The sequence below is a fragment of the Dermacentor albipictus genome, chromosome 1, assembly GCF_038994185.2.
Source record: "Dermacentor albipictus isolate Rhodes 1998 colony chromosome 1, USDA_Dalb.pri_finalv2, whole genome shotgun sequence".
In the NCBI taxonomy this organism is placed as follows: domain Eukaryota; kingdom Metazoa; phylum Arthropoda; class Arachnida; order Ixodida; family Ixodidae; genus Dermacentor; species Dermacentor albipictus.
Genome location: NC_091821.1, coordinates 503,815,730 through 503,830,026, shown reverse-complemented (window position 1 = coordinate 503,830,026; position 14,297 = coordinate 503,815,730). Strand labels below are relative to the sequence as shown.

The 14,297-nt window shown below is 47.9% G+C and overlaps 1 protein-coding gene across 4 annotated transcripts in view; it reads left to right on the top strand.

Moving 5' to 3' along the window:
- The window catches only part of LOC139054890 (uncharacterized protein C15orf61), an 82,745-nt gene that overhangs the window by 3,551 nt on the left and 64,897 nt on the right, over positions 1 to 14,297 (top strand). For 2 of the 4 annotated variants that reach the window (XR_011511591.1, XM_070532585.1), the window contains exon 2: positions 5,699 to 5,753. The exons of 1 other annotated variant lie outside the window; for it this stretch is intronic. The gene's annotated coding sequence lies outside the window, so the exon portion shown is untranslated. Of the gene's footprint in view, positions 1 to 5,698; positions 5,754 to 12,025; positions 12,361 to 14,297 lie in introns of those variants that run through there. One more of the 4 variants, XM_070532586.1, reaches the window with a different exon arrangement.

Below are 14,297 nucleotides of genomic sequence, written 5' to 3'. Positions count from 1 at the left end.
TTTTTTTTGGGGGGGGGGTGAGTAAAAATTTCATAAGTTTTAAATATTCATGCTGTGGCGCAAGTCACACTTGAAAAACTTGTATAGTGTGCAGACATTTGCTTACATTACTACTATATTTCCTTGATTATTTCAGGCCTCAAATAGGGCTTTTAAAAGTGTAAAAAAATTTTGTTACTTAGTTCATTTTACTGCTTACAACTATAATCATGCATGGAGCATAATAGCCATGAAAGCCAGCCTTGCCGGTCTATTTTTAGCAGCTGACAGAAAATTTTGCTGTTTGTATTTATTTCATTAGATATATTATGCCATTCCTGTTGATTAATTTGTTATATCACTGCAGTACATATCACATTGCATTGGTCATTGTCATAAGGTAGGCATTCTATCCTGTAAAACAGAAACAAGTTTGTGTTCGTTTCTACCACACACACCACTTAAGTATAACTACGTTGCCACTCACATAGCAGCTATTGGATATACCTAATCAACATTTTCTTGGTGCACTAGCCACATGCTGAGGAACTGCTTAAATTATTACTCCATTTTTGTTCTTACTAGGTACTTTAGGTTTGACGGAATCCTGTCTTCTTGGGAAGAGGCATGGTGAATAATAGAGAAAGCCGACAAAGAACTAAAAAATGTTTAGCGAAAAAAAATTGAAAGGACATTTTGGCTATCACACAGGCGCCTTGTTCACAGCGAGACGGACAGGCTGCTGTGTGGGAGCTGAAACATCCTTTTAATTTTTTCTCTATATATTTTTTGAGTTCTTGGTCAGCATTCTCTTTATTCATTGCTAGGCATTTTTGTAACATACTCCCTGAGCACAAGGTTGCAGTTTTGATCCATAGCGATGATGGCTACATTCTGATGGGTCCAGTATTAAAAACTTTGATATAAGTGCACAATAAGGAACACCAGATGGTCAAAATTATATGGGAGCTCTCCATAAGGATGTCACTCGTAACTATGGGTGTGTGAAAAGTAATTTTTGAGACTTGATCAAGTGTGAATCAAATAGTGCCAAATGCAAATCAAATTAAATATCCTTCAAAATGTTTTCGAAGAGTCAAGAGTCGCCTTCACCACTAATATAATAAAGTGTTGAAATCCCACTATTAACAATGTCAGGAACTTGGACATTAAACTGTCTGTTATGAAGTGCACATTATCAAAAACTGAAAGGGTGCAATTAAAAACAGATGAGCTGGATTCTTATGAGCATGCAAACTAGCAGAATGAGCACTTCAAAGGCTTTGTAGTGGCCACCCCACACGCTGACCGAGCAAGCTTCCCAGCGGGTTTCTTCTTCCTCTCCCCACGGACGGTGAGGAGAAAGGGCTGGACAGCAGTGCAGCCACTTGATCTCTGGAGAGGGAGGTGGGCTGGGCACACTGGCACAAACTTCCAGGCACCTGGTGTGCCACTCCCTGGCTACACCACTTGGGCAAGGGAGCTGAAAAATAAAAGCAGTCGCTTAGTTGAGACTCACGCTATCACGTCGCCTCTGTCTTTTCTGTATACCCGTTTCCCAATGGCTTCTTTTTAGCCTGTAAGCATCTGTGCATATCTTCGAGAACAAAACAGAAATACGCATTGACTGCAGTGATGCCACAGTGAAGAAAGCATAATTGTTTTAGTTGGAGTGGTGACTGCATATGGTGCCACGGTAATATTAAATAATATTGCAATCAAGTATATTCAGGTTTATCACCACGCACAGTATTGATAAGTAGTATCAACAATGCCCATTGCTGAATGTGAGTGAGATTTGAGTGTGAATGATTCTGGTTTAACGCGAAAATTCTGGCTCTTCAAGCAATGCGGCACATTCTCTTTAACTTCCTGTTCTTTCTGTCCATTATGGCAGTTGTTATTTGCTTCAGTTCCATGTTCCATTATGCACAGCTAGCAATGTGAAGTATATCCAAAATCTATTAGAAAAAGTTTCGCATTTGCTAATAGTGATAATTTGATTTAAGTATTGAATTGAATACAGCAATATTCTATTCATTATTTGAGTTTTGAATATTCACATGCCCATTACTCGTAAATCATTGTGCAATTTTGTATGTTAAACCCCACAGTTTAATTTTCCACCAACTGCCCTCTGTAATGCTTTTGTCCTTGAGGTTGAAATGTTTGCGTTTGTGCACTTATATTCGGTGCTATAAGGTGCATTTTCACTGTATGGCATCCATGAATTGCTCACTAAATATTTACATAAAAGAGTGCCAACTGTATTAGCTTCATAATTTTGCAACAAGAGAGAGAGAGATCATTTAATTGAAAGAAGGCAGAGAGGTCGGCCTGAGCTAAGGCACTCTAGCCTGCTACTCTCCACATGGGGAGGGGGAACGGGGATATAAAGGTGTGATGAGGGATGATGATGACACAGCAAGAGGGAAGCGCGAAGGTGAAAGCAAGTTCCACACTCTGATGATACGCATTCACAAATGTCATCCATGAAGCCACTATCAGGTTTCATACCAAGTCTGTAGTCACCAACTGAAGTGAACTTAAAAATAAAGGCGCTAGGACGAAGCTGGTGTGTGGGCCTCCCCTGCGTGAACAGCACAAGCGCCAAACAAAAGCTGTATAGCATATAAAGAGCTGCGATAAGTGACTCCAGCACGGCGAGCACTTGTAGGGCACATTTAGCGGCCGGATTCTCGAAACCACCGAGAATCACGCATATTGACTCTACCAGGTGCTTGAGCACTTCTTGTACGCTCGCCTTCTCATTTTGTTCATCTCCTTGCTTGCCCGTAGTGTCACTGGTTTCATTGGCCCTATAATTCTTGGCTTCACGGTGCAGAGAACCACTCAGGCCCGCTGGCATGGCCGTGGGCCTTTCGGCCCACGGCTATGCCACGGAAGGCCATTCCGTGGCATGGTCTTTCGTGCTACAGACACGGAAGGCCATTCCGTGTCTCTATCAGCCGGTGGAGGTGAATGTTTGCCGCGTGCTCTCGTCGACCTTGAATTATCAGTAGACGCCGTTACCGTTCTCGATGCACGCATAGGCAGAGGGGGTTGTGGTACCTGTGCCACGCTAAGTTTTTCTTCTGAAATGGTTTTGTGATGCTTTTGTTGCGAGCATTGGTCACTTTGGCCAACAGATTGAGCAGCCTCTTTATGTGAAGATTCTTTTGCCATTTTTCTAAGAATACTAACCTCTTGTTTCATCTTCTGGCATTCCTTCGAAGTTGCTTTGTGAGAGCCAGTACAATTGGGACATTTAAATGAGGACGCCTCACAGTCGGTGGTATCATGCTCTCCGCCGCAACGCGAGCAGGTGGCTTTGCTTCTACAAACAGTGCTCACTCATATGTCCTATCTCGTGGCATTTCCGGCACTGAATAGGCCTCGAAACGAATGGTCGTACTCGGTGTATCACGTAGCCCACTTTGACAGACGCTGGTAATGTCGAAGAAGCAAATATTAATTTGACACATCGGGAGTGCCCCAAGCGGTTCATCTGAAGAATGCGCACCGATGACCTTAAAAGACTCTGGAGGTCCGCATGCTTGATTTCAAGCTCCACGTCGGAAATCACTCCAGTTGTTATCTCCTTCCCGTAAGTAATAAAGGAGCGGACGGGGATTGCGCTTAACTGTGGAATGGTCTTTAACTTCTCAAGTATTGCGCAATTTCTCACATCTATTGTCATGATGTTCTTGCGAGCGTTGATCCTGATCTCGTTGATTTGCCCAGGGGCCACACTTTCAAAAATATTCGGTTAGAAACTGCCTGCTGAGGGAGTTCATGCTGTGTGACGTCGAGAGCGGCACGTAAGAAACCATAAAGGATTCCTGCTCACTCTGATGTGATGAAGTCACCTCAGGCGACATATGGCGCATCTTCTTCATACGGCGGCCCATGACTACGGTGTACTCGCTGTCAGAGTCCATGGCTTCTGGCGTTAAGCTCTCCCAGGAATCGAGCTGGTCCGAGCTTCCAAAGGCACGTCGTCCAAAAATGAGCGATGAAGTAGACGACTGACCTTGTTCAGGTGGTTGTGGGAACATCTTCTTGCTCATCCTTGATGAAATGACCGTCACGAAAAATGGCAAGAATGTAAAAAAATGCATAACAGCGTGAGGCCCAGAGCACCAGTGGTGCGAGTGCCCAGAGCCCAGTGAGCTCTGGGCTGGCTTATGCTGGATATTAGATTTCCTTGGTTCTCTACAGCCTTTTATGAGCATCATTCATTAAATATATACCCAAGAGCACCTTGTTCAAGGCAGGTAAACATTGTCACATCACTTCTTCATACTTTGCAGGCTTTCTTCAAAATTAGCCATGTAAGAAAGCCCATGGAAAATAAATTGGGTGTATCTAAGCATCCTCTACGACAGAGTGATTTTTGACGAGAGGAAGGTCAGTAAGGGGAGCTCTGGCTTGGCACTTTTTGTAGGAGGAGGAGAGAAACAAATGTGCTCTACAATATATTGAAATGTGAATTCTGCTTGTAAATGAATATATAAGAACTTTTATTTGTGAAAACTTGCCAATATGTTTAAAGAAAGCCATCTTGCACCATTCTTTGTTTTTTAGTTTATATGCATTTAGCAAGGTGTTTCTATGAAAGAACTCGTATATTCAGTTGGCGAAACAATAGATTAAGGATTAAGGCCATGTTAATGACATTACCGTACTTTATAGCTTTTAAAGAAACGTCACAAGTGCATGTCAAACCTAGCCATTAGTTATGAAAGCAATTAAGTGAGCCTTTTTAAACGAAGTCGCATTGGACACGAAAATACCTTCGTTATATCCGATATTCTTTATCAGCCTATGCACAGATATCGGCGGAAATAAAAAAAAACATCGCTAACAATATGTGGAAGAAACGCAAGTGGGGTTCCTCCGACGGGCCAACGAATGTCGTCCCGCAGACTTCGATGACCCACGGGTGACATGAGGCCGGGCCGTCGCGAGGCACAACGACAATGCACGCGCTCTGCGCCGCCGCGCATACGCAATCGTGTTATGGCGCGGAAATGTGGCTTGCCGACTGCGGTCCCACCGCGCTGGCTACAGCGTGCACGCCGCTGCCGAATTGTTTTTAAATACGGAAGGAACCGCGGGCGAATCCGTACTACTGCTCGCGCCTGATGTCGTTCGATCGCCGATGGGGTCTGCGAGTGCGACCATTGACAGGCGAGGCGGCTGGCCACTCAGTGGCCGGCGACACTGCTTCGTCGGCAGTTGGCAAAGCTGTGGGCCAGTGGACATAGCGCTGGCTTTGTTCGTGGCCTCCATTTTTGCGGCATCGCGCACGCGGTTTGTGTTCGAAACACCGTGCCGCGTCTGCAGGGAAGTCCGAATAATCGCTCAGCTCCGGAAAATTGGGCCTCTCTAAACAGGGTCGACGACGTTTTGCTTTCAAAATATATATTTTTATGTGCGTAACAAAACGTTGCTGAGCTAGAACCAATACCTTTTTGTAATTCGCATTTTTGATTTCTTTATAGAAGGAGGATACATCGAAATAAAGCGCGACCAGCCAATTTGTGTATTTACTTCGATCGCTATATCCGTGTTTGTTATATCGAGGTTCGATTGTAAGACAAATTGGCACAGGTCCTCGTATGCGTAAATTGTGTTCCTGAAGGCATGAATTAAAATATAGATGATACAGCCACATTTCATTTTTACTCAATATCACATATGCTGGGGTCTGCAGGTGTCATCACGCTGTGCCTGGTGCCGGTCTCCAGATACTGGGAACGAGATCCCTGGTAATGCGCGTTTCCCGGTTCAGCTACTGCATGTTTAGCGCTCGCCATGGGACATGGTTTTCGCGCAATGCTAGACTAAAAGCTTGTGACTATAACAATGCTTATTACATTGCATGCAAGCCTTAAACCACGCGGACCTTTGGCCTGGTTTCTTCAGTTCTTAGTTTCCCAGCAAGATTTGTCGGGCACATGAGGGAATTGATGTTGACAAAAACAAATCGTCGTGTGCGCCAATCCTGGTGATTGTGCAGAAAGGGTCCAAGCTCACTAAAACATGCCCCTATGTGCTCGGGGATGTGTAACGCGCCCTTGAATTACCTTTGTCACCCGTGGGACCCAAAGAGGTCCCAGGCACAAATTAAGGGTAAGAAAGGTGTTCTTGAAAAATGTTTTGTACAACTTTTTCAAAAAGGACTGAAAAAAATTGGGGGAAGCTTAAAGGGCCCCTGAAACGGTTCGGACAAATTTTGTAGGCGCGTAGGGTACAGCTTAAGTAGAACATTCGCACCACAATTTAAGTGAAGCGTTACGTATTAATGGAGCTGCAAGCGATTAGAAGTTACCCTCCTCCCTAGCTATGCTTTTCCTCCTCAACTCGCTCGCCGAGCGAGCGGCGCTAAGCTCCGCCTTCACTGGTTCAGCGTCACGATGCGACGTCACATCACTCACTTCCGGTTGTTTTTAGGAGCACGCCCCCTCCCGCGCGAGACCTCTCCGCTAGCCGCTTGGCCATCGACCGAGAGCTATCGAAGCAGCGTGCGTTGCGAGCATTCTGTCGTAGCGCCGAACGTGTCCGATACTCCGCTAAAAACAGACAAGCTGGTCATTTCGGCAAATGACTGGAGGCATAAACTCAAGCTGATGAAGGAACTTTAGCGTAGACGTACGTGAGCAGCCTGATCGGTCTGCACGGTCCAGACACTTGCTGGCGCAGCGCTTAACCAGTCAAACAAAGCGCTAATATTGCTCTAACCAAGTGTAAAGCATTTTGAACATTTATAAATCAACGTGTTGATGATTACACTCCTGCGAAAAATACACACCAGCAGCAAAGAATACACTTCGTTGCTGCTACTGTGTATGGTTGAGCTCTGTGCCACCAGATGGCTGCACCGTGCAGACCGTTCACATTTGCCCTTCTGCTCATCTCGTGGCTCATCCCGGCACAGTCAAGCGGCCAGACCCTGTCCCCTTGCGCTTGCGTTTGCCCTAATACTGGACTCGCGGTTTGCAGGTCGCTAGGTTTGCAGTCCACAAGGCAACAAAGTCGAATCATAGTGCTCGCGAAAAGACTGAGACCGACTATGACCGCGGAGCTCTCGTCAAAATGGAGTACGTTGTAACACAAGCAGACGACACTTGCTGTGTGCCGGAAGTGCTGAAGTGTACTAAAAAACTATTCTTGTGTATTCTCTTTAAGTTATTTTCTTTTTACAAAAACAAAGTAACTAACATTCCAACTATTACGAGCATCATTTGTTTACCATAAAGTTGAAAAAATTATCGACCACGCGCCCTGGTCAGCCAATCAGATAGCTCGCCCATGTGACGTAATATGGGTTATTTGCATCATATGGGTAGGGGCGGCTTAAAATTCCGCCGAGCAGTGCGCTGCGATCGGCAGCGATGTGTATTTTTAAAACCTTATAATAAATTACACGCTTTACGCAGAGCACTTAGATGCATCAATTAATGATCAGAAGAACCTACTCTAACGACTTAGTACGTTTGTAGAAAATCGCCAAAATCGTTTCAGGGTCCCTTTAAGTTTCGCCTTCAAGAGTGGCACGCGATAGCATTCAAAGATCCCTGAGTGCTTCTCACGTTTCCCGGCAACTGCAGCTTATGTAACCGTAATGTTCACTCGGAAACGCGGCGGCGAAGGCTATGCACGAACGCGAGTTTTGTGGTTCTTGTTTAATATGGTGCGAGGAACGGCAGCTGGAAAACGCTGTCGCGTTTCAGAAGGGGTTTTAGTTTCCGCGTAACAGAATTATTTTTTCTCGTATATTGAAATGACAATCCGACGCTATCATGTCTGTAGGTTGTGTGTAAGTCGTACTTTACGATTTTTCTATGTATTTGTCCTTGATGATTTCAATTAGTTCAGTATTTCCCTTTCGCCACATGGAGGGCCTGCGTGGTTGAGTATGCCTTGTTCGAACCACGCTAGATTTTCTGCGACACGGAGCGCTTAATTAACGCTCTCGCGTTAAAACTTCTAGAAGCCAATCGCGCTAACGCGCTAGTGCCACTGCTCGCGCGTTCGTCGTTGTCGTCTTCCACAGCTGCTTCCGTTACCCCTCATCATTCCAGCATAGAATTTCGCTTCTCTCGTTGTAATGGGCAGGCCGCATTTACGAGGTTATGAGCATCCATTCATTGCCTTACGTGACAGGTACATACAGTGGCGTAGCAACAGGGGGGGCCGTGGGCCCCGGGTGCAAGGGGCCAGTGAGGGGGGGGGGGGGGGTTGTCATATACGTCTGAAGGCACCCCTCTTTCCGCCGGCTACACCCTGAGAGGGGGGTGACAGAAGACCTATGGGCCCCGGGTGCCAGACGACCTAGCTACGCCACTGGGTACATCTAATCGCGGAGCTGATACGGGAATGGTGTGCGTACCTATATCGCCACGATGACCACAGATTGGGACAATAAATATGTTCGTACCTCTGTTCAGTGTTCTGGGTCGCCTGTGCGTCGTGCGCTAAACAGCTTCACTGGTCATCCACCTCTACAGAGTTGAATGGCTCACTGTTTTTGAAGCGAAAAGCTTCACTACGCTAGTCAACACCGCGCGAGCCGGCGTATGTCGGAATTGGCTCCGTAAGCGTGCTCGGAGTCGGCGCAGGTGGCCACTGCCGCGCGCTATCGTTTGACGTTCGCCGCAAGCGCGTGTGTATCGCGGAGGCCGACTGTATGACCGCTTGCCAGAGAATAGGCGTGCGCATTCAACATGGAAGGAGAAGAGAGTGATACTACCGATACAGAGAGCTGCGTAGTTTATGGCTGTACAGAAATCGCAAGACAGTGTGCCCAACAATGATGAATAAGGAAGTTTAATAACCCTGCATATCTTACGGTATATATCATTGATAAGGAATTTGCATAACTACACAAGGCACACGTATAGCATAACCGTAAGTTAACCAAAGCATAACCATAAGCTAAACCGTAAGCATGTCCATAAGTTAAACCATAAGCATATCCATAAGTTAAACCGTAAGCATATCCATAGGCTAAATCATAAAGCATAACCATAAGCTAAACCATAAGCATCACCGAACCTTTTCGCTTCGAGATATGCAGGCCTAGCATTAGCTAAGCCCCAGCCATTTTTTTTTTTAGCGGGGGGGGGGGGCGCTTAGGTGTCGTTATTCCCTGTGAAGTTTCCCATGCTTGGTGCATAATAATACAACTGCTTCCTTGCGCAAGCCTATGGTCTGCTTGAAAGCGTGTACTATCCTGTACTTGTCTAGGGCGGGCGTTCGAAGGTGATGCGCCTCTGTTCATAGGCGACGTGCCCCAGGTATAAAAGGAAGCAGGGTGCCGGCCGGAAAAATTTCGGGGAGGGGGGGAGTATGAAGTCCGGTAGGCCCCTCCATGGCTACGCCACTTACAAATACACACACGGAAGTGCTATAGCAGTATGCAAACAGAATGGTCCACTTGGTCAGATTTGCGGAACCCCAAATGATGCCGAATAGCCAGTTACTTGCAAAATGCTTCGCGGAACATCGATTCCGAGTGAGATCTCTGTAAATTTTTAGACATTAATTGACCTAAAAGTTGAGCCATGCGTGTTATTGATGCATTCATATGTTTAGAGTACTTAATTCCAGGGGTTATCTATGTTTGTCTATCTATCTATCTATGTTTGGGTTATCTATCTATCTTGTGAGAATTGAGGAATGCGGCGGCGACATTGCCCTGGCATTCACCTGTTCTGCAATCCCTAGGCTTAAACCCTTTCTGCACACGACCGGTTGTTGGTGGTGGCGCTCCACTCGCGATGGTTTGCAGTGGGGGCGCTCACATCGCGGCGCGGCTAAAATCCCTTGATAATTTGAATGTAGCGAAACTCTTTGAACTCTGCCGCCGCCGCGCGACCTCCTCCTCTCCCCTTGCGCGTTCCCCCACGGCAACCACTGTCGCCCCCGTTTTTCTGCACGACGATTGGTCTCCCAGCCGTTACCCTTGGATACGCCTGGATCTTGAGTTTTGCTTATGTTTTGTTTTTCGTTCGCGCCATTTTCTTCCTGAGCATGGCTGGCTCGGCGCCTTAGCTCGGCGTCGCGAACGTTGTACGCTGTGTTTCCTGCTTTATGTGCTAGCGCTATGCCGAGCTGTTGCGCATATAACTGCAGCAAGAAGCCTGAAGATGGTTATGCCGTTTTTGTGATACCACAAGGAAAGCGTGATGGCTTGCGCAGGAAGCAGTGGCTGCATGACATTGGCCGAAAGAACTTTGTTCCGACAAAGAACAGCGTTGTTTGCGAGCTGAGGCGTCTTTCTTACAGCTCGTAGCAAAGCATCCCGCAATGCTGCATTTTCTTTTTCATTATTCCGGCCTGCACACCAGCGTTTTTGTTGCGGTTGTCCTCAGTATGCTTAATATTCTGGGGCGGCTCCATCACCTCGCACGTCGCTAACTGTTGTTATTTATTCGGAAGTGCAGCATTATAGATTCTGCTTTGCGCCCTGAAAAAGTTAGTGGCAAGTATACCCGTGGTATTGCAGGTGATGAGTGTTAGCTAGTCAACATTGAGTTTTTTTTTTAATTTTAAGGCGAAAGCCTTTAGGTCTCTATGTTTCAAGGTCGCGTTGTAAACTGGAAGTATCACGTGGCCCAAGGAAGGCCAGAGGTGACCCAAAGCATGTCCACCCCTGTATAAGAGAATGACTACCCAAGTTAATTAATGAATCATTAGTGACTGACATAAGGTGGATTAGGGAGGATTAAGGTTGATTAGAGTGTATTGACACGTGTACTTGTTTTTCTTTATCGGGCGACATGTTTCGCCGTCTAACAAATGTTATCGCACAGCGCAGGACGCGCCTGCAGTATCGGAAGTTTCTGGAATGTTATCGATGCTTCCATCCGCTGTCTGTGACCGAACCTTGTGTGATCTGGTTGCATGTGTGCGCTACGCGAATAATGTAGAACTTTGGGGAAGGCACGCGGGTCCCAGCGATTACTCTGGAATATTCGACAATTTAGGCCTAAAAGCCGACGCGCTTGACCCGCTAATCAGATTTTCGACGATCGCCGACTGTGTTCGCCGCTGTCGCCGTTCTTTGAGTGTAGCCTGTTTTTGAGCGCACAAGTTCGCCCAATAAAACGCTAGTTTCCTTTTTCAGTTTGACTGCTTCACAGTCACTACCACGTAACAGTATTAAAGACGATGATTATAGTGCATTAAGAAGGAATAAGATGCATGAATAAAGATTAAGGTGAGTGGAGGAGGATTAAGGCGGATTCTGGTGGATTAAGGTGAAGGGTTGATAAAAGGGTAGTAAGACGGATTAGGGTGCATGAACAAGGATTAGGGAGGATTAAAGTGTATAAAGGAAGATTAAGGTCGATTAATGTGGATTAGGGTTGATAAAGGAGGAGTAAGACCGATTAGGGTAGATTGTGGTGGATTAGGTGTGATAGAGGTGGATTAGAGTGTATTAAGGTAGATTGGGACTATTAACCAGCATTAAGTTGGATTAAGGTGCATGAGTACGGATTAAGGTGGATTATGATGGATTAGGGTTGATAAAAGAGGATAAAGACCGTATAGGGTAGTCTAAGGTGCATCACGTTGCCTCCAGCATTATCGGTGCTGTTATTAGCATTTCTCAAAATTTTCAACCCCACTGGGGCGCGCAACTGGCCCAAAATAACACACTTCCATAGAATCCTGCGGCCTGTCCGCGGGAGCCCAGGAGGAAAAGCGCGCCGTGCGCAGCCGGCGGGCTACGAGAATCGAGGAGGAAACCGCCGTGAGGAAGAGAGTGATGCTACTTTCAAATTATCAAGGGGTTTTAGGCGCGGCTAACGCCTCTCAATAAAAATCAAAAGTAGCGCGCCATTCTTTGAATGGACAGATAGAAAAACTTTATTTTCGTCAGAACGCATGTGCGGACGATTCCGTGCTAGATGGCCATCAGCTCATGGCTGAATGGCTGACGGCGAAGATTGTCGCCATCCTCGTCTGCGCTTTCCCTCGCCGCTCGGCCCTCCCATTGGCCGAATGGCGTTGCATGATCTCGCGCGCTTTTTCTTGCTTGTTTTTGCTTCCGGCGCCACCGCGGTATGGCATGAAGAACTTTGTTTAGGTCCTGAGGGATCAGTCTGGGACCACCGCAGTGCCAAACATTAATTGCGAGCGGCATACGCAGGCACCACGTTTCGCGCCTCCTATGTGCTTCTTTAGCGTAGTTCCGTGTTCGCGATGCCGCGTTGCTCAGCCTTCTGGTGCAGCACAAGTGAAAGGGACCGCCAGCGACTATTCCGTATTCCATCTGCCAAGCGAGGCGCGGCGCGGACGAAGCTCAGGCTTTAAAGAATCAGCCGAGCTGTTTTCAACCCAACGCAATGGTACCGGCTCTGTGAGGTAAGCGGGCGATTCTTCCCTCCACTAACCTCATAAGCTTGCTGCCATTTGTACGTCGCTTCGTAAGTTTTTTGCTCTCCTAAGTGCCGCATGTTTCCTAAGTACCGCATGTTTCGTGCCCGACTTGAATCAAGTCTCCTTCAAACGCATGTGCTTTTTGTCGGCGTCATGCATTCCGTGGCGTTGTCCTTGTTTGGCCTGAATGTATGCGAACAGCACCTTTTCTGTGTATCACCGTACGTTACGAAGCGGTGATGGTACGTAGGCAAACAGGTGCGCTGATCACTTTCCCATCATTGTATGCCGTTATCGCTCTTTAGCGCCTTATCCATCCGCGTCGACCCGTTATGAACTGTGACCAAACGTACTTGGGCGGTGGCACCGTCGCGAGCATCGCACCTTGAAAGCGATCTGAGATGCTGACTGCCGACATATATAGCTTCGCGATTTGTTTTCTCACCCCGTACCGTGCCCCGTACGTAGCGTTGAAGAGAGAGAGAAAGCTTCGCGGAGAGCGTCTGCTAGTTCAGCAACGCCTAGGGGGAGCCATGGTACAAACATGAAGTTTACAATGTAGATGTCGTTGGGCCAAGCCATGGGGGATGGTATACAGCAGCAGTCATACATCAGGGAACACAGGTGGATGGGCTCACTTTTCGTGCACCAGGTACAACACAAGCAGAGGAGGCAGCGATTGTTCTAGCTGCCTCGGACTCTAATTCTAAATATATCATTACGGTTTCGCGTGGCGCGTGCCGTAATTACGAGGCTGGTTGAGTGCCGAGCGAATACTGAGAAACTGCAGTAAGGATGTCGATCCCACCCCCGGCTGTATAGTTTGGACTCCTGGCCATCAAGGCCTTCAAGGGAATGAAGCTGCTGACGCGGCAGCCCGAACACCCACTTACCGGGCGTCCCCTTTGGCCCCTGAGGTCCTGGAACAAGAAGGCGGCATTTTCTTAACTTTCAAAGACATCTCTACCTATTATGAGGATAGCCATTGCCGGTACCGAGCCCCAGCTAAGGGACTGGGGAAAGCGAACGAACGCGTTCTACTTCGCTTATACATCAACACAATGCTGTGCCCGGCAGGGTGGCTGACACTTATCACATGGTGTGGGCCTGCCAGCAAAATTCGGCTTTCACCCCCACTCCAACCCTACCCGAGAGGACTGGGAGGCGGCTCTGCTTGGTTGCTCAGACCTTCAGGCACAGAAGGCCTTGGTCAAGAGTGCCAGGCTGGCGGCTTCGACCAATGGGGTCCCGGACTAGGGACTCCACTGTTACGTTTCGCCTACGACGCGCGGTATAGCCGGCGCGGATTCAACGAACGCCGGGGCTTCGTTCAAAGCGGCGGACATTTTGGCCCGTTCGGAGCGGCCGCGACGCATCCCCGCCGAGCGCGTCCCGGCATGTTCAGTGCCACGTGTCTTCGTGTGTGCGTGTGTGTGTGTGTGCCCACGCTTGTCAAAGCGCGGCAGCCGTGGAGAGGAGCTCCCCCAGTGTGAAGCGAGGAGGTCTGACCGGCGCCGGTCCGGCTGATGCGTCACCTCCTTGTCTCTACATGTCTCTCAGTCCGTCCGTGCCTCGCTGTCACGTGGTGTCATCTCGTGACCTTCCTTCTTGCCCGCGACGCCAAGAGAATAAAAGCAGCTGCTCCCGGACGCCAGGAGAGAGGCTCCGATTTCTTCTGTTGAGTAACGTGCTCTCCCGTTTCTCTACTTCGGTCGACCTGACCGCCCGCTCTTTGCGATGCTAGAATAAACAAGTTGTTCTGTTAGCAGTCGCCTCGTGCTTTGCTGGGACCTTCGGATGCTTCCAGTGTGCCCCAGGCCGCCAGGCCAACGCTACCCTTGGGGCTTGCGACCCATTTGCAACAACGGGCGCCAACGGTCCGGTTGCAACAACGGGTGTCAGCACTGAGGTTCCAACAGCTG